This window comes from Lithobates pipiens, unplaced genomic scaffold (genome assembly GCF_037356315.1).
Source record: "Lithobates pipiens isolate NorthernLeopardFrog02 unplaced genomic scaffold, aLitPip1_a1.2 Scaffold_1, whole genome shotgun sequence".
Lineage (NCBI taxonomy): Eukaryota > Metazoa > Chordata > Amphibia > Anura > Ranidae > Lithobates > Lithobates pipiens.
Genome location: NW_027507685.1, coordinates 260,121,121 through 260,140,849, shown reverse-complemented (window position 1 = coordinate 260,140,849; position 19,729 = coordinate 260,121,121). Strand labels below are relative to the sequence as shown.

The following is a 19,729-nucleotide window of genomic DNA, read 5'->3' as shown; positions in this document are numbered from 1 at the left end:
ACGGACCAAATGGCCCTTACAAATAAGGTTGAATGAGCACATCACAAATATTCTTATAGGGTTCCCCAATCACTGGGTATCCAAACATTATTTGCTCAAACACAACAAAGATCCTTCTAAAACTTTATTTTTGGGCATAGACAAGTTCAAACCACATTGGCGAGGAAGCTCATTGGTTAGAGAAATTTCTAAATCTGAAATGTCCTGGATCCATCGGTTGAAATCTTATATCCCTTACGGACTCAATATAGATACAGATGTGAACGCATTTATAGATAATTCCTAGGTACAAAGTTCTATTTATTTACTGGTTAAATTAAATTATTTTTTATTAATTTTACGGAGTTGATTGGTTTAATGTCCATGAGCATTGTATTTTGTAAACTTTTTCTGAGACATAGAGGTTGGCTTTTTTTCTTTCAGTAGAGGCCCAATTTTCAAAATCTTTGGGGGTATTCTTATATATAAATAGTCTTTTTTTGGGGTCTTTTTTGTTTTTGTTGCTATAAAAGTAATAAAGTAATTATTGGGTGGCACTATTTTGGCTATTGGCCATCACTATTTTCATTTATCTATATGAGGGGTAATTATGACATGTGTGTATAAAGCCTCATACACACGATAGGACTTTGTACAAACTTTCCCTTGGATTTTTGTACAAAGGGCGTCGGCTCTGAACTTGTATTGCATACACACAGCAGGACTTTTTCAGCCAACTTTCACCAAATCACATGGTTTTTCTGCTCTTTACCGCCACCTTTGGTCAACTTCTGTATTGTTGTCTGATCTTTTGCATTGGTTCTGAGCATGCCTGTTTGTACTTTGTACAAAAGTCCTATGGTTTTCCGTACACACGATCAGACTTTGCTCCATCGGACTTTTGTTGCCAGAAAGTTTGTCCGTTCGCACAGCCAACAAAAGTCTGATGAAAACCAAAAAAGTTTGTCCGATGGAGCGTACACACGTTTGGATGTTGCTCCAAAACAGCCAATTTGCATGTTTTTTGTCAAAAAGTCTGATCGTGTGTATGGGCCTTTAGGTTAGTATAGCACATTTAAGCGATTTTGGTCTACATATCTAAGCCCCTTTTTTAGGGTGTCTTTATATATTAATTATTATTTTTTTGTGTTCTGTATATCATTTATATATACATGGAGAATACAGAAATATTATATACATATATTTTTTGTATATTCTATTTTTTAGGCATTAAAAGTTTATTTGGGTACAGTATAGCTTTAGGAATTTTTTTTTTTGTATTTCATCCTTTTTGTATTTCATCATTTTTGACACCTAGGGATATGAGGGAAATGTTGGTATTGTATCCTCATTGTTCTGTATGGGATACATTACCTATACAATTCGGGTATTTAATACATATATAAACATATATTTTTTTGTTTTTTAATTATAATTTTTTAGGTGCTAATATTTGTGGAACAGTTTGGGGAGTGACATCCGTGCTACAATGTTCCTTTCATTTATAATTTTTTTTGCCCTTATATTCTGTTGGGAGATTTAGTTGTTTTGCCCACAACCAAGATGGTTTTATTTGCCAGACCTCTATGTCTCAGAACGAGGTTTGGCTCTATTTAATGGTGGTGCGTTGCGGCGGGCCCGTTCCCCATTGAAAACGTCACGTATGACGAAACGCGTATGGGGTGGCACGCTGTGACGTCACCACGTGTTACGAGAGGAGGGCGGGCTCTAGTTTTTTGCCGGCGGGCTTGTTTTTACATGCGGAAAACGTTCCTTTTTATGTAAGTGTATTTCTACTAATTAAAAAAGCATTGAAGTTTTTTACACTATGGGAGGCTTCTTTTCTTTTTATATTACAAACGTGAAACTGGGTTACTTATGAGAATGTGGAGCAGCTACAGTGTATGGATCGTTCGTTCCTGAGGGATAAAGGATAAAGGGTCTGGTGGAGGCGAGGAGCTTGGCTTGGCTTGGTACTCTAAACGCTCCTTGTGCTTTTACCGTCTGGTAAGCGCACTGTTTTGTCGGTGGTGGGACACTACAGTGATAAGGAAGTGTGGAATCACTGTGGTGCGATCGTCTTCCTTTTTTGGATAACATAAAGTTTCCATGGAATTTTCTTTATAATTGTTTTTTTTTTTTTTTATTTATATTATTTGGCGCAGCTCTTTTGTTTATTTTCTATACACTTTCATAGTTACGATTTTAAGGCCCGTACACACGATCTGACTTTTTGACAACAAACATGCAAATTAGCTGTTTTAAGGCAACACCCGACCGTGTGTACGCTCCATCGGACAAACTTTTTCAGTTTTCATCAGACTTTTGTTGGCTGTGTGTGCGAACGGACAAACTTTTCGACAACATGGAGCAAAGTCCGATCGCGTGTACAGAAAACCATCGGACTTTACAAACACTCATTCTCAGAACCAATGCAAAAGATCAGACAACAATACAGAAAGTTGAACAAAGGTGGCGGTAAAGAGCAGAAAAACTCACGTGATTTGGTGAAAGTTGGCTGAAAAAGTCTGATTGTGTGTATGCTTAACAAGTTCACAGGCAACGCCCTTTGTACAGAAATCCACGGGAAAGTTTGTACAAAGTTCGATCGTGTGTATGAGGCTTTACACTCACTTGTTAGCTGTAATACCTCCCCCGATGTCCAGTTTGGCATAAAAAAAACAAAGTTATAATAATTGATGATGGGCGGTTCCATCATGCTTGTGAAGCCCACAAGCATTTATTTCCTGGATGCGGTGAATGCTGACCGTGCTCAGTGTTGACGGGGAAAGCACTCTAAACTTCCAGGTTGCCATCACAATGGACTGCGCCGTCGGGAAGTTCCCGCCCCGTTGTGATGGCAACAAAAACAAACACAGATGGTGCAAAAGCTCAGTACGGGGAGAGAGCAGCGCCACGCGTCACTTCCTGTTTTACCATTACTTGCTAGATGAGCATCTGGCTGATGGGGCATAAAGGAATGATTTGCATGGACCGCGGCCGCCAGTTAACAGTTGTGTGTACTCTGATGGAATGAGACATGTGAATACCTTCAGTTCTAAGAAGGCTTTATTCTCCTAAACCAGGGATCACTAAATGGGCGGACCGCGGTCCAGACCCGGACCAAGTTTCAGTCCTGTCCGGACCGCGGCCGCCAATTGACAGTTGTGTGTACTCTGATGGAATGAGACATGTGAATACCTTCTGTTCTAGGAAGGCTTTATTCTCCTGAACCAGGGATCACTAAATGGGCGGACCACGGTCCAGACCCGGACCAAGTTTCAGTCCTGTCCGGACCGCGGCGGCCAACACTGTGTTGTGTGTACTCTCTTGAGTATCCCGCCTGTCCGTCGGCCGCCAGTTAACAGTTGTGTGTACTCTGATGGAATGAGACATGTGAATACCTTCAGTTCTAAGAAGGCTTTATTCTCCTAAACCAGGGATCACTAAATGGGCGGACCGCGGTCCAGACCCGGACCAAGTTTCAGTCCTGTCCGGACCGCGGCCGCCAATTGACAGTTGTGTGTACTCTGATGGAATGAGACATGTGAATACCTTCTGTTCTAGGAAGGCTTTATTCTCCTGAACCAGGGATCACTAAATGGGCGGACCACGGTCCAGACCCGGACCAAGTTTCAGTCCTGTCCGGACCGCGGCGGCCAACACTGTGTTGTGTGTACTCTCTTGAGTATCCCGCCTGTCCGTCGCTGTCATCCTCACAGCAGAGGCAGGGGGGCAGGAGGCGCTGCAATTTGGGACGGAGACAGGGAATCTTTTCAAATTAACAAGGGGGGCAATCATCACCTTGTTAACATAATAGAAACAAAAAACACTCCAACATGAGTGTATAACCTCTATGGGAACCTAAATTGGGTTGCCAGCACTCCTTAGTAAGTAAAAAGAAATGTATTTAGAATTGTATTTATTAGCAAAAAGACAATAAGAACAAATAAACTATAAAATTACACATAAAAGAATGGATGTATACTGGAAGTATATGACATATACATGAAACAGTTTATGACCAGCTCTATCGTGAATAGTCTGTAAAATAAAGATAATCCAACGTTTCGAGGTATCTATAAAAAGTTGACCTCTTCTTCAGGGGTAATTTATGCACATGCACTGCTACATGTTTCCTACCCCCTATGCTATTTTTGAGAACTTTTTGCCTATTAGTCCCAAAAATGTGCCATTTTGATCTGATAGATTCGGCACCTATTGGTTTCAATGGAGTTCCTTAAAGTTTACCAAACCCTGCCCAAACCGAATCAGGGCAGTTCAGTTTGTAGGCAAGTGCAGTCTGTACTCCCTACTGCAGGTGGCGATCAACCGATGCGGGCACTGCAGAAGGGGAAGTAAGCTGTGAGGAATTTGGTTCCTCTATGACTTCCTGTAGTCACAAGGAGACAGGAGTCCGATTGGATGCTGGCGCCCCATGTGACTCCAGTGGCAATCTTGGGTCAGGCAGAGTCTATTTAAGATTTCAGCTCCTGGGTTTGGTTCATTTTATACGAGTGGCTAGCATGGGGACATTTTCTGGTAGGGACAGTGCTTAGAGGTAGGAATGGGCTGCAGAGGAGTAGGGACAGTGCAGGGACTACATGGACCTCTCTTCAGGAAGCCTCCTCTTTCTCGAGTTTCCAGATCGCTGTCACAGTTCATAAGTAGCTCCAGATACGTGTGTCTGAATAAGTTGTTTTGAACCTTTCTACAGTATAGTTTTTTTTTATTCAAGCTTTATTCAAATTTTATCAAGTAACACAGGCACAAATCACGTATTGTCCATAGGTGAAACAAATAGTTTAAACAATATATGAATGTACGTTATGGAAGACATGGTTGGCTTACAATAACTTGCCAACTGTAGCGAACACAGTACACATTTCACAAACTGTAAAAGACATGAATAAAGTAATAAGTAACGTAATGTAAAACGGTGTTGACTATATCATAAGATGTTTTTGTCTAGATAGAAGTAAAAGAAATAGAAGAAATAAAAGAAAGGTAGTCCTGTTGGGCTATCAAAAGATAGGCAATGGTTGGAACTTATTAGAGGGATGACAGTTTAGTCGAGAGATAGGCACTTGGAATGATTGATCCAAGGACCCCGATTCCTTTTTTAGGCCCGTCTTACGCCATCGCATTCAAAACAAACGGACTTTTGAACAGACTTAGTCCGTTCGCGTGTGGCCAAGTCCGTTCGTTCGGAAAGTCCGTCGGAACTCTGCCGAAAGTCAGTCGGGAAGACCCCTGGACCTAGTCTGCCGGAAAGTCTGGTCGTGTGTTTACGCGGCATTAAGGTATCGACATACCAAGACATTTTGGACAATTTCATGCTCCCAACTTTGTGGGAACCGTTTGGGGACGGCCCCTTCCTGTTCCAACATGACTGCCCACCAGTGCACCAAGCAAAGTCCATAAAGACATGGATGAGCGAGTTTGAGGTGGAAGAACTTGACTGGTCTGCACAGAGTCTTGACCTCAACCCAATGCTGCAAAGGGTGGGCCAACTCAATATTGAACCCTACAGACTAAGCCCTTGTACACACGGTCGGAGAATCCATCAGAATGTGTCCTATCGGACCATGTTGTTGGATAATCCGACTGTGTGTGGTATGCATCGGACTGTTTCCGTCGGAATATCCGTCGGACCAAATTTTCCAACTTGTTGGAAATATTTTTCCGACAAACTGGTCCGATAGGACATACTCCGATCATGTGTAGAGAATTCCGATCGGACAAAGTGCCACGCATGCTCAGATCAAATTCCTACATCAAAGCTATTGGCTACTAGCCTGAACGTAGTCCCATCGTAACAAAATTACGTCATCACGTTCTGAGCGATCGGATTTTCCAACAACTTTGTCCGACCGTGTGTATGCAACAGTTTCGGACACAATCCGACGGACAAAATCCGATGAATTTGGTTGGCAGAATGTCCGACCGTGTGTATGGGGGCTTAGTCCGTTCGCATGTTGCCAAGTCCGTTCGTTCGGAAAGTCCGTCGGAACTCCGCCGAAAGTCAGTTGGGAAGACCCTTGGACCTAGTCTGCCGGAAAGTCTGATCGTGTGTACGCGGCATTAAGGTATCAACATACCAAGACATTTTGGACAATTTCATGCTCCCAACTTTGTGGGAACAGTTTGGGGGACGGCCCCTTCCTGTTCCAACATGACTGAGCACCAGTGCACCAAGCAAGGTCCATAAAGACATGGATGAGCGAGTTTGAGGTGGAGGGGAGGAACTTGACTGGCCTGCACAGAGTCTTGACCTCAACACGATGCTGCAAAGGGCGGAGCCAACTCAATATTGAACCCTACAGACTAAGACTGGGATACCATGAAAGTTCATGTGCGTTTTTTGACAATTTCATGCTCCCAACTTTGTGGGAACCGTTTGGGGACGGCCCCTTCCTGTTCCAACATGACTGCCCACCAGTGCACAAAGCAAGGTCCATAAAGACATGGAAGAGCGAGTTTGAGGTAGAGGGGAGGAACTTGACTGTCCTGCACAGAGTCTTGACCTAAACCCGATGCTGCAAAGGGCGGGCCAACTCAATATTGAACCCTACAGACTAAGACTAGGATACCATGAAAGTTCATGTGCGTGTAACGGCAGGCATCCCAATACTTTTGGTAATATGGTGTAAACTTGATGCTAGGAGTACTTTAAATTCAGGGGCTGTCTGCTGGAGAAGAAGAATGCCAATCAGTAGGGCCCGTGACTCAATTTTAAGTGCCCAATTCTTCTATTTGAATGAAGTCTACTTTGAACCAAATGCAAATATTTATTTTATTTTTTATTTTATTTTTATTCTGGCTCTGTATCTATATAGCAAATATCAAATTAGATCTTTGAAATAAAAGATAAAAATGTCTTACTGGTATTTTTTTTTCTTTTTCTTAATGGCAGTTACATTCTGCAAGAGAAACCGGCTTGACAGTTCCTCTTAAAAAGGTGAAAAAAGTCACAAACATTTCAACTGTCACCGAACTTTATAAAGTGCCACAATTTCGCCGTCCTCAATAGCCGAGGACTTCAGAGCCCAGCAAAATATATTTCCAGCTGTAAATTGGTTCTTCTTGATGTATGTCAATGTATTCAAAGAGCGACAAGAGATTTTGGGAAGGATTTCATCACTGCGAGAGTACGAGAATACGATCGGCCCCTCTCTCTCTCTCTCTCTCTCTCTCTCTCTCTGCTTTCTGTAAGCACTACCAGCTCACTGGCTAGACCGGTTGGGTTTTTAATTTTTTTCTTCTTCTTTTTTTTTTTTTCCGGGAGTGAAAAGGGATACAGTTACACAAATTGAAATTAAAATCTCATTTTGCGAAACCAATTCTGAGCTAACCAAAAGGCAAATGAGTTTTTCACAATCTGTAATTGACGAGTCACTTTCTGGCGGGGACGGGAGCCGGCGGCTGGCTGCGTATGAAAGGTAAATTGCTATCAACGTGTAAACATATGTTTGATATAATAATATAGACACAATTGGAGAATCATTCCACTTGAGTGGATGAAAAATGCATGTAAAATAAAATTTAGATTTTTTTTTTTTTAACTCCACGTCAATACATCATGCAACGAGTACTGTACATGGCGGAGTACCGTATTTATGAACAGCGATCTGTTTTCATATGGTGGTCTATTGTTTGCATACTAAGGGGAACATTTATGAAAGAAACAAGGGTTGATTCTGAACATTTCTGTGTCTGCTTTCTACAGCTGTTACCGGGCCTGGACTGGCCGTAGGGCACATCGGCATTTGCCCATTGGGCAGTGGGTCGGGGGCCAGCCAGTCCTTACAAAAGCGGCCTGCTGATGAGCGCGGGGGCAGGTAAGTGGTGACCAACGGTCTGGACAAGGACTATCATGGTCATCGCTCACCTCCCACCAGTGGCGCCCGCTCCGTACCGGGGCGCAGTGAAAGAGAAAAACCCTCAAGGGCGGGACTGTAGCGGCATTAAGATAAAGAACAGTCCCACCCTTGGGGGTTTTTCCCTTTTATATTTAACTAGGCACTCCATCCTTTTTAGCCAATATCCATGTTTATTCATAGCCCCTATTTATGCCCCCCTATCCATGCATCCGGCCCCCTTATCTACATGCAGGGCGTCGGGATGCATGGATTGCAATCGTTTTTTTTTTTTTAAGCACGTGATTAGTGCCTGAGGCTCTAATTGGCTTATAAAAAGATGGACTCGGGATGCAGATCACTGCGCCCCAAGTCCACCCAGTTAGGTGACAATAGCAAATTATTATTCGCTATTGTCTTCCTGCTTCTCCTAAGACCCGATTGACCGCAAGTCCGAAGTCCTGATTGGCCGGGAGGAGAAGTGACTGCTGGCACTCGGGAGGAGACATGGGGGGGAAGCCATCTGGTTGGGGTAAGTTTGGGGCTGGCGGGGGTGCAGGGAATGATGGGGGGGAGCGGCAATGACTGGCTGACTAGGGGGCAGGGGGATGGCTGGTTGACTGGGGAGGCCACGGTCCAACCCCCAAGGAGATTGAGCACCAGCCACCGCTGCCGGACAGGACTAACACAGACTGTGGTTGTCGCTCACCTCCCACCAGTGGTGGCCACTCCATTGGAGGAGTAGGGGCGCCACCCTCCAGCCATGCGTCCGGCTCCCTTATCTACATGCAGGGCGCCAGATGCATGTATTACAATGGGGTGTTTTTTTTAAGCATCTGATTAAAGCCTGAGGCTCTAATCGGCTTTAAAAAAAGGGTGGGCCGGGGCACAGAGCACTGTGCCGCGAGTCCTCCCTTTTTTGAAGCCAATTAGAGCTTCAGGGCACTGCGCCCTGAGCCCACCTAATTGGTGAGAATAGCGAATAAATATTGACTATTGTCTTCCTGCTTCTCCTCCCGGACAATCAGAAAGTGGGTCCTGAGACCTGATTGGCCACGAGTCCTAAGTCTTGATTGCCTGGGAGGAGAAGTGACTGCTAGGACTCGGCAGGAGATGCAGGGGGGGAAGCCGCTGAAGCCCCAACCTGGATGGGTTAAGTGCGGGGCTGGAGGGGGGCCTAGCGGGCGAGGAATGGGGGGGTTTGTTTGGGGGGGTTGCCTGCTGCCCCCCAAACAAAAAAAATCACCAAGTGCCACTGGCTCTCTCCTCCTTTCCTTCATGCTTCCAGCACTGGGCTGACAGAAGTAGTGATGCCGCTGTCACTACTCCTGTCAGCCTTATGGTACAAGGAATTTGCAGTGCCCCTATCCCTACAAAACCTGCTGCGCATGGGGCAGCTGTCCCTTCTGTCCACCCCTTGTCCCGGCCCTGCTCCCAAACCCAGAATCAAAGAATGAGCCCATACACATGCCGTGGGACACTCATTTCTTGTATGTTGCATAGACAATTTTTGCAAAGTGACTAAAGCCATTAGAGCTCAAACTATGAGCAGGAGTCCTCCATTTACTGTAGAACCTCATTACTATACACATTACTATATCAACCCAATAGTCAAGGTTAGGTAATACATGCAAATCCTCATCCACCTCACTAATGTCTGCATCTAACACGTGCAGTTAAAATTATTGGATTATTAATGGCAGACCAAGAAACATGACCTCCTATGGACATTCTTCTGCAATCCCAGGATGGGTCACTGAGCTAATAATAATGTAACGGGTCATCCATTACTTCTGGGTGATTTATCAAATGCTGATAGGAGTATTATGGGAGCCGTGAGAAGAACAACCTGGACTGACGCTCCTTGATGAATCACCTCGACGGCGCTCCTTGCCTCTAGCGGTTTTTAATTTTTCCCCTTGTCCGATATGCATTAATGTGGATGGGAATCAGGTGCTATTTATTTCTCTTTCTTTTTCTACGTACTCGTCCATTGACTAATGTTCCTTATAAACCATTAGTGGACAGTCAAAGTGATTTTCAAGAACAATGTACAGCAGCCTTCGCCATCCACCATACAGTTTCCATTTCCAACTTCTCGTAGGGATAGAGGCCTGGAGTAGAAGATCCGGTATATCTGCCGTATGGAAAGGAGGGAACAGTGGTTGGCTTGTCCAAAACTCTCCATGGGACACGAAAGAGGAATTTTCTGGTTCAATTGTTTATATTAAAAGCAATACAAAGTGGCAGATACAAGCTTTATTGGGTTGTATATGAACCTCTAAAAAAAAAAAAAAGATGTAGCGCACCCCCTAAGGAGCCACACAGCTTTGATTGCAGAACTACAACTCCCAGGAACAGCTGGCACAGTGACTCTCCAGACTCAAGGGCAAAGTTGTTTTGGGAACCCAGTATATCCGAACTTTATGTTGCAAATAGGGGCTCATACGGATGGTACATAAAATAGGAAAAAGAAAGCAAAGGGGCTCCGGATGGTGCAGATCAAAAAAAAAAAACTGTTGGTTTTATAAAAAATATATGATATACAAAAAATAATAAAAAGTGATCACAAAAGAGACTAGTAAAAAGCAATGTGGGGGTGCACGTAATGCTGCCCGACGCGTTTCGACACTAACGGTCTTCAACAGGAGGCATACGGCAAAAGGCTCAGTCAAATCAATGGCAAAAGCCCTTTACAGGCAGGGACCGCAAAAGCAAAAGTCCTAGTGCCTAGCTTGTGACTACTGACCCCAGCACCACCTCTTCAGGCACTGCAAGCCCACCTGGCTGCCCCCTTTTTCCAGCCCTCCTGGCTAAGACCCCACAGTCCTCCTAGACTGACTCTGAATCCATCCCAGACTGCTCTCTCCCAGTCTGCCTGAACTGTGTTCCCCCCACATTCTCACTGAAAAAAGCACCAGTTAGGAATATTTAAAGACTTGACTGTCCATAGCCTGGCCTCAGGTTCACTTTAAGTGCGGGCACAAGTAGTTACACATTTGCAGGGCTGGTGGCTGTTAGTAGTGTGGTTGGAGGTGTAGTGAGTTAATATATATGGGTAGGCTTTTTTTTGCAGTTACAGATTAGCATGCATGGCCATTTTTAAAGTGGCCAAACTGGAGATTAGCAGGAACAGGGGGGGGGGGGGGTTGAGATGTGTTTGTAGCTCACCACTGTGACCATATTTGGCAATGCTGCATAGTAGGGCTGCAGAAATTAACGATTAATTGTTCGATTAATCGTTAATTTCTTTGATCGAGGATGATCCGCGGAGTGAGCTCATATGGGCTCATATGGGCCTTTCCTATGGGCTCCTATGAGCCCATAGGAAAGGCCGCGGCTTCGGCCCTAGCTCCAGAGCCGTGGCCATCTTGGTCCACCCGACGGCGGCCTAGACGCACCCGCTGACGTCATCATCGCCCGCCTGGTTGTGTCTACTCTGAGGACGGACGGGTCTGCCTGCTGTCTATTCCAGACAGAGCAGACAATCATGAATATTAAGGTATGGGGGGGAGATGTGAGGAGATGTGGGCAGTACTTTATGGGGGGGAGATGTGGGCAGTACTTTATGGGGGGGAGATGTGGGCAGTACTTTATGGGGGGGGGGGATGTGGACAATACAGCATGGGGGAGATGTGGACATTACAGTTAAAGTTAAACTAACTTTCTACGTTTTTCTTAAAGTTTAATAAAAAAAATTGTAAAAACTGTATGTGCGTTATAATTAATCGAAAATGGCTGTGTGTTGAGTTATTTTGAGGGGACAGGAAATTTACACTGTTATACAAGCTGTACACTCACTACTTTACATTGTAGACAAGTGTCATTTCTTCAGTGTTGTCACATGAAAAGATAGAAGAGAAGATTTACAAAAATGTGAGGGGGGGGGGGGGGGTACTCACTTTTGCGCGATACTGTACCTAAAGTGAGGGGCGAATACTCACTGACACGCATACAGACCTCGATAGGTCTAATGATCTGGTAAGAGGAAACGTTTGCCCTTGTTTTTCACTGGGTGTTGCACCAATTAGGAACCGGAGAACACTTTTTATTCTTCACTGTGGACTTTATTTGATTTTGGCCACATAATTTTACCCCTTTCTTTCTTTTTTTTTTTTGACTTATTTAATTTAACATGTATTAATGTATGAAGATGAATGCACTATTTTTGTGACAGCGCAACACGTTGAGATCTATCTATCTATCTATCTATCTATCTATCTATCTATCTATCTATCTATATCTATATATATATAGATATAGATAGATAGATATATCTCAACATGTTGCGCTGTCACAAAAATACATATAATATAATATATAAATAAATATATATATATATACATATATATATATATATATATATATATATATATATATATATACATATATATATATATATATATATATATATACACATATATATATATATATATTGTAAGGGATCTTCCCGGGGTAGGGTGTGTTTGGACACAGTTCACAGCAGACTTGGAATTTATAAAGCAGATCTTGGCGTTTATTCGTGGTACAAACAGTCCAGCAAACAAAATATACAGCAACACCGTGCTTTCTAAGTACAACAAAAATAAAAGACCTAGCCCGGCTGGGCGCTTACTAACAGGTTCTTCTCACCTATCTGACACTTATAAACACAGCGTCTTTCGCCTGGATATCGCAGGGTGAGTTTTAGCTCCAGCAGTGGCTGTGCTTGCAGCTTCCTTCAACACACAGATTGTTCATTCCCTGGCTGAGAGCAATCACCTGCAGACCTGCAGAGCCTTTAGCTTCCCAGGCTAATTAGGATCAAAGCTCACCTGATCCCAAACCCAGAACTGGATCGGGGGATGTGGAATGACAGGTCCCTCTACCAAACCTACCTGCCATTCCATATAAACCCAGGCCCGGCAAAATTAAATAACAACTCAGCAGCATATCGCTGCTGAGAAACTGATCCATTCTGGATTTACCATCTCACACTGTGTAGCAACCTAGGTGAGATGTACACCCCCTCGATCACTTCTCCAGTGACATGTCTACATATCCCCCCCCTCTTTTTCAGACCGGAGGGCTGAGCCTTTTGTCCCCACAGACAACTTACCCTTGACAATGCGTCAGCATTTGCCTGTAATTTCCCTGGCCTGTGTTCCACAGTGAAATTAAAGTTTTGTAGGGAGAGAAACCATCTAGTCACTCTTGCATTTCTCTCCTTGTTTAACTTCATCCATGTTAGGGGGGCATGGTCTGTCACCAACTTGAATTTCCTGCCTAGCAAGTAATACTTTAAAGATTCTAGGGCCCACTTTACTGCCAAACATTCTCGCTCCACAATGGCATAATTTTTCTCGGCCGGGGTTAGTTTTCTACTCAAGTACGTCACTGGATGCTCCTCACCATTCACTACTTGTGAGAGTACTGCACCTAAGCCTGTGTTAGAGGCATCTGTCTGGACCAGAAATTCTCGCCTGAAATCGGGGGTAACTAACACAGGTGGTTGGCACAAGGCAGACTTAAGGCTTTGGAAAGCCTTCTCGGCCTCTGGGGTCCACGTGACCATTGCTGTCTTTCCGCCCTTTGTCAAGTCAGTTAGTGGAGCAGCAACTGAGGCAAAGTTCGGCACAAATCTACGGTAATACCCCGTAATACCCAGGAAAGCTCTAACCTGTTTCCTTGTCAGGGGTCTAGGCCAATTCTGTATTGCCTCAATTTTATTTAGCTGTGGCTTAATCAACCCTCTCCCAATAATGTAGCCCAGATATTTGGCCTCTTCTAGGGCTAGAGCACACTTCTCGGCATTTATGGTCAACCCCGCATCACTTATGGCATCCAACACGGCCTGTACCTTACAGAGGTGACTTTCCCAATCAGGGCTAAAAATGACCACATCATCGAGGTAGGCAGCTGAGTAATCACGATGTGGTCGCAGAATCAAGTCCATCAACCTCTGGAAAGTTGCAGGCGCTCCATGTAACCCGAATGGCATCACTACATACTGGAATAGCCCATCAGGGGTGGAGAATGCAGTTTTCTCTTTAGCCTCACCAGAAAGTGGAATCTGCCAGTAGCCCTTTGTGAGATTGAGAGTGGTTATGTACCTGGCGTTACCCAACTTCTCAATCAACTCATCTACCCTGGGCATAGGATACGCATCGAACTTGGAGATCTCATTCAACTTTCTGAAATCGTTACAGAACCTCCAAGTTCCATTGGGCTTTGGGATTAGCACAATTGGGCTGGACCATTCACTCTGTGACACCTCAATTACCCCCAGAGCAAGCATACGTTTTACCTCGGCAGATACGGCTTCCCTACGTGCCTCCGGTATCCTATAGGGCTTAAGGTTTACTCTGCTTCTAGGCTCAGTTTCAATGTGATGATGGATGAGGTGTGTACGCCCTGGGAGGTCAGAGAACTTGTTTTTGTTTTTCTGTAAAAATTCCTGAGCCTCCTGTTTCTGTGACACTGATAGAGTATCACCTACCTTGACTGGAGGGATTGGTTGTGACAAATCATTAACAGTATTTGTCGCCACCAAGGATTCCCTGTCTTTCCAGGGCTTGATCAAGTTTATGTGATAAACTTGGAAAGGCTTCCTTCTACCTGGTTGGTGCACCTTGTAGTTCACCTCACTGATCTTTTCAACAATTTCATAGGGACCTTGCCACTTCGCCAAGAATTTACTCTCAACAGTGGGGACTAGTATAAGGACCCTATCGCCTGGGTTGAATGTCCTGATTCTTGCGGACCGGTTGTAAATTCTACTTTGGGCCTCTTGAGCCCTCTGGAGGTGTTCCCTTACCAGGGGCATTACAGTGGCTATACGGTCCTGCATTTGTGCTACATGCTCAATAACACTCTTGTATGGGGTGGACTCATTCTCCCATGTCTCTTTTGCAATGTCCAGTAGACCCCTAGGGTGATGACCATAGACCAACTCGAATGGTGAGAACCCTGTGGACGCTTGGGGCACCTCCCTAATAGCAAACATGAGGTAGGGTAATAAATGATCCCAGTCACGACCATCTTTTGCCACCACTTTCTTCAACATATGTTTCAAAGTTTTATTAAATCTCTCCACCAATCCGTCCGTCTGGGGGTGGTACACAGAGGTACGGATGTGTGAGATTTTAAATAGTCTGCATAATGCCTTCATTACTTTCGACATAAATGGCGTACCTTGGTCAGTTAGGATTTCTTTGGGGATCCCAGTCCTAGAGAACATATAAAACAACTCACGTGCAATTGTTTTAGATGCAGTGTTTCTTAAGGGTACAGCCTCAGGATAGCGGGTCGCATAATCCAGGACTACCAAAATATACTGGTGTCCTCTAGCTGACTTTACAATGGGACCCACTAAATCCATGGCAATACGCTCAAAAGGCACCTCTATAATAGGGAGCGAAACCAAAGGACTGCGAAAATGTGACACTGGGGCACTAACCTGACATGTGGGGCACGACTCACAGTATTTTTTAATGTCATCATATATGGCCGGCCAAAAAATCCTCTGGAGAACCCTCTCTCGCGTTTTGTCAGTCCCCAAGTGTCCCCCAAGAACATGGTTATGTGCCATGTCAAGCACCTGACGCCGGTACGGCTTAGGTACCAGAAGCTGTTCCACAATCTCATCTTTAACCTTATTGACTCTATAGAAAAGATCATTAGTCACCGAAAAATGTGGAAATCTTTTTTCAGCATCTGGTTCCTGAGGTACCCCGTTTATAACAGCAACCTGCTCTCTCGCATTTTTGAGAGTGGGGTCCTGTAATTGTGCAGTCCCAAAATTATCGCTAGACACCTCTAAGTCTAGTATATTTTGCTCAGTGGGAGGAGCCTCCTCCTCCCCAGCCAGGACCTGCAAAGGAAAACAATCATTTTCATCCTGCACATTTTTATCATTCACAGTGGACAAGGCAACCCCCTTAGAGGTATCCTCACTCCTTTTGGGGATTTTTCTTTTTTCCCAAAGAGCCCAGAATAATGGAAAATCGCGCCCCAATATTACATTATGCATGAGGTTTTTAACCACACCCACTTCATATTGTACGGTGCCTTGTTCAGTCCCGACTTTAGCCAGCACTATAGGGTACACTTTTGTATCACCATGTATGCACACAACACTCATATGCTTTTTAGACTCTAAGTCCCCAGTCACCAGGCTAGCATGCACCAAGGTTACGAGGCTTCCTGAGTCCATTAACGCTTTAACAGGAAAGTCATTGATTGTGATGTTGCAGATTTGCGGTTCAGTCTCTAGTCCAGGAACTGCAGCACAAGATGGTTCCGCAAATAGCGACTGACGCCGGCTAGCGTCACATTCCATGGGTTCAGAGGTAAGAGGGCAATGGGCAGACACGTGTCCCGCCTCATGGCATCTCCAACACTGGATAGGGCCTGGTCTCTTTGGCAAGGAGTCCTTTTCAGAGCCCCTTAGCCACCCGGGACCATCACCAGTCTTTTGTCCCTGAGACACCACTTGAGCCCTTTTCCCCCCATCAGCACCCCTCCACACTCCCCCAATAGATGGAAGTCTCTTACCAGCTGACGGCACAGATCTGGCGCTCCGGGGAGGTGAAGATGCTGCAGGAACATCACGGAGGTAGTCCTCAGTCGCCTGGAACCTCTCCACAAGGTTGACAAGTTCGTTTGCGTTCCTAGGATCACCTTGTCCCACCCAGCGTTGCAGGTCAGTAGGAAGCGCTCGGAGGTAGCGATCCATCACGACCTTCTCTAGGATTTGTGCAGGAGTAGAAGTGTCTGGCTCCAACCACTTTCTTGCCAAATGGATTAGGTCATACATCTGGGACCTCGCTGATTTGTCCAGACTGTAGCTCCAGTTGCGTACCCTCCGGGCACGGACTGCAGTAGTAACTCCTAGTCGGGCAAGTATCTCCTCTTTTAGCCGAGTATAGTCCTTAACCTCTTGCTCACTGAGGTCATAGTAGGCCTTTTGAGGTTCACCTGTTAAATAGGGCGCAATTACCTCTGCCCACTCAGCGGCTGGTAACTTCTCTCGCTCAGCCACGCGCTCAAATACTGTTAGATAGGCCTCAACATCGTCCTCAGCAGTCATCTTTTGCAGCGCTTTCTGCACAGTCCTTCTCCCAAAAAAAATCTCTGGAGCGGCTCCCTCCATTGTGGGTGGATTAGCAACCACAGGCGCCTCTCGATTTACTATCAGGTGCTCGATAAGTTGTTGTTGGCTTTGGCGCAAAGCTTGCAACTCTTCTTTATGCATCTGATGTTGTGCCGCCATGTACTGTTCATGTCGTCTATTGGCCTCTGTCTGCGCCTGCTGTTGTTCAGCCATGGACTGTTCATGTCGTCTATTGGCCTCTGTCTGAGCCTGCTGTTGTTGCAAACTCACTTGCATAAACTGCTTCAGCATCTCCTCCATGTTGCTGGACTGTTCTTGGAGTGTAGTTGCAGCTTTCACCCAGGACATCAGCAGCTGTAGCCAAGTCTGTCCACACCGTTGCCCCTAGCAACCGTGTTGCCCGCTACCTCCACCAATTGTAAGGGATCTTCCCGGGGTAGGGTGTGTTTGGACACAGTTCACAGCAGACTTGGAATTTATAAAGCAGATCTTGGCGTTTATTCGTGGTACAAACAGTCCAGCAAACAAAATATACAGCAACACCGTGCTTTCTAAGTACAACAAAAATAAAAGTCCTAGCCCGGCTGGGCGCTTACTAACAGGTTCTGCTCACCTATCTGACACTTACAAACAGCGTCTTTCGCCTGGATATCGCAGGGTGAGTTTTAGCTCCAGCAGTGGCTGTGCTTGCAGCTTCCTTCAACACACAGATTGTTCATTCCCTGGCTGAGAGCAACCACCTGCAGACCCTGCAGTGCCTTTAGCTTCCCAGGCTAATTAGGATCAAAGCTCACCTGATCCCAAACCCAGAACTGGATCGGGGGATGTGGAATGACAGGTCCCTCTACCAAACCTACCTGCCATTCCATATAAACCCAGGCCCGGCAAAATTAAATAACAACTCAGCAGCATATCGCTGCTGAGAAACTGATCCATCCTGGATTTACCATCTCACACTGTGTAGCAACCTAGGTGAGATGTACACCCCCTCGATCACTTCTCCAGTGACATGTCTACAATATATATATATATATATATATATATGTATATATATATATATATATTTATATATTATATATACATATATATGTATTATATATATATATATATATATATATGTATTTATTTATAATATATATATATATATATATATATATATATATATATATATATATATATATATATATATGTATATGTATATATATATATATATATATATATATATATATATATATATTTATTTATATATTATATATATTTTTGTGACAGCGCAACACGTTGAGATATATCTATCTATCTATATCTATATATATAGCTATATATATCTATCAATCATTTTTGAATGGACTGACCCTTTAATTCCCAACAATGCTTGCTACATCGTGTATTTCGCAGCTCTTCCCTCTTCCTGTTAGTCTTTTTCCTGCGAGTGCAAATAAAGCAACATTTTGTGTTTTTTAATTCAGACAGCACAATGTTTGCAGAATGCCATAATATATTATTTTATGGTGTCACACATTGTAGGTGAGAACCGGCTTTGGCCTCCTGCCCTGAAAATGTCACTACACAATGGGCGTCATCCATCAACTTTTTTTTTCTTTTTTTTTTTACAGTTTGTCACAAAGTGCTTAATAAAGTAACGTTGTGTACGCCGCTTATAAACGGATCGAGCGCTTGGCTCGCCGGGGCCCCCAAGATCACAGCTTTCCGCTGCAACTAGAAGAGCTTTAATATATATTTGGAAAGGAAATCACTTAATTAATCCAGTTTCCCCTTCCTCGCTAGCCTAGGAGGCGCACTGCTTAATGCAATTTTACTAGATATAAAGGGAATAATTGATATTTTAAAGGCACTTAGACTGATGTTGTTTAAGTAGACTTGGAACCAGGCTGTTTTGGTGTTTTAATTAAGATAAAGAAAATAAATTGGATAATGGAAATGGAGAGAGAGGCCCTATTCGGACGGAATCGGTAATGCTAAAAGTTTTTGGCCTTTCTTTTTGACTTGGAAACATTTATGCCGCCCGCGCACACACACGACCGGACTTTCCGGCAGACTAGGTGCGAAGGGATTAGTCCGTCGGACAATCCAATCACGTGTGGGCTAGTCCGAAGAAAAAAATTTAGACGGACCTAGAAATAAAACATGTTTCAAATCTATCTGACTGACTCAAGTCCGACGGACTAAAAATCGGGAAAACCGTTCGTCTCTGTGTGCTGGTTCCGACGGACCAAATATAACGCAAGGGAAGCTATTGGCTACTGGCTATTGAACTTCCTTGTTTAGTCCTGTCTTACGTCATCACGTTCAAAACGAATGGACTTTCAAAACGGACTTAGTCCGTTCGTGTGTGGCCAAGTCTGTTCGTTCGGAGAGTCTGTCGGAACTCCGCCGAAAGTCCGTCGGGAAGACCGTCGGACCTAGTCTGCCGGAAAGTCCGGTCGTGTGTACGAGGCATAAGAGGAACTGTTTCAGCTGCCGCTACCCTAAGAATCTGAATATTTTCGGACTTAAACAATTATACAAAATAAATGCACAGGAGTCTGTTATTTTAAATTTTTATCAAACCACTTGACCTCTGGAAGATTTACCCCCCCCCTTCATGACCAGGTCATTTTTTCGCGATACGGCACTGCGTTACTTTAACTTGCAATTGTGCCATCATGCAAAGCTGTACATAAATAAAATGTATGTAATTTTGCAATTTGTGTCCCGCTAATAGAGTTTTTTTTTTTGGTGGTACTTAAGCTCTTCTGCGTTTTATTTTTTTATTTTTTGTGCTATAAACCAAAAAATA

At 44.2% G+C, this 19,729-nt stretch overlaps 1 protein-coding gene across 3 annotated transcripts in view; it reads right to left on the bottom strand.

Moving 5' to 3' along the window:
- The window catches only part of LOC143986886 (protocadherin-11 X-linked-like), a 2,116,396-nt gene that overhangs the window by 414,698 nt on the left and 1,681,969 nt on the right, over window positions 1-19,729 (bottom strand). The gene's annotated exons all lie outside the window — the stretch shown is intronic.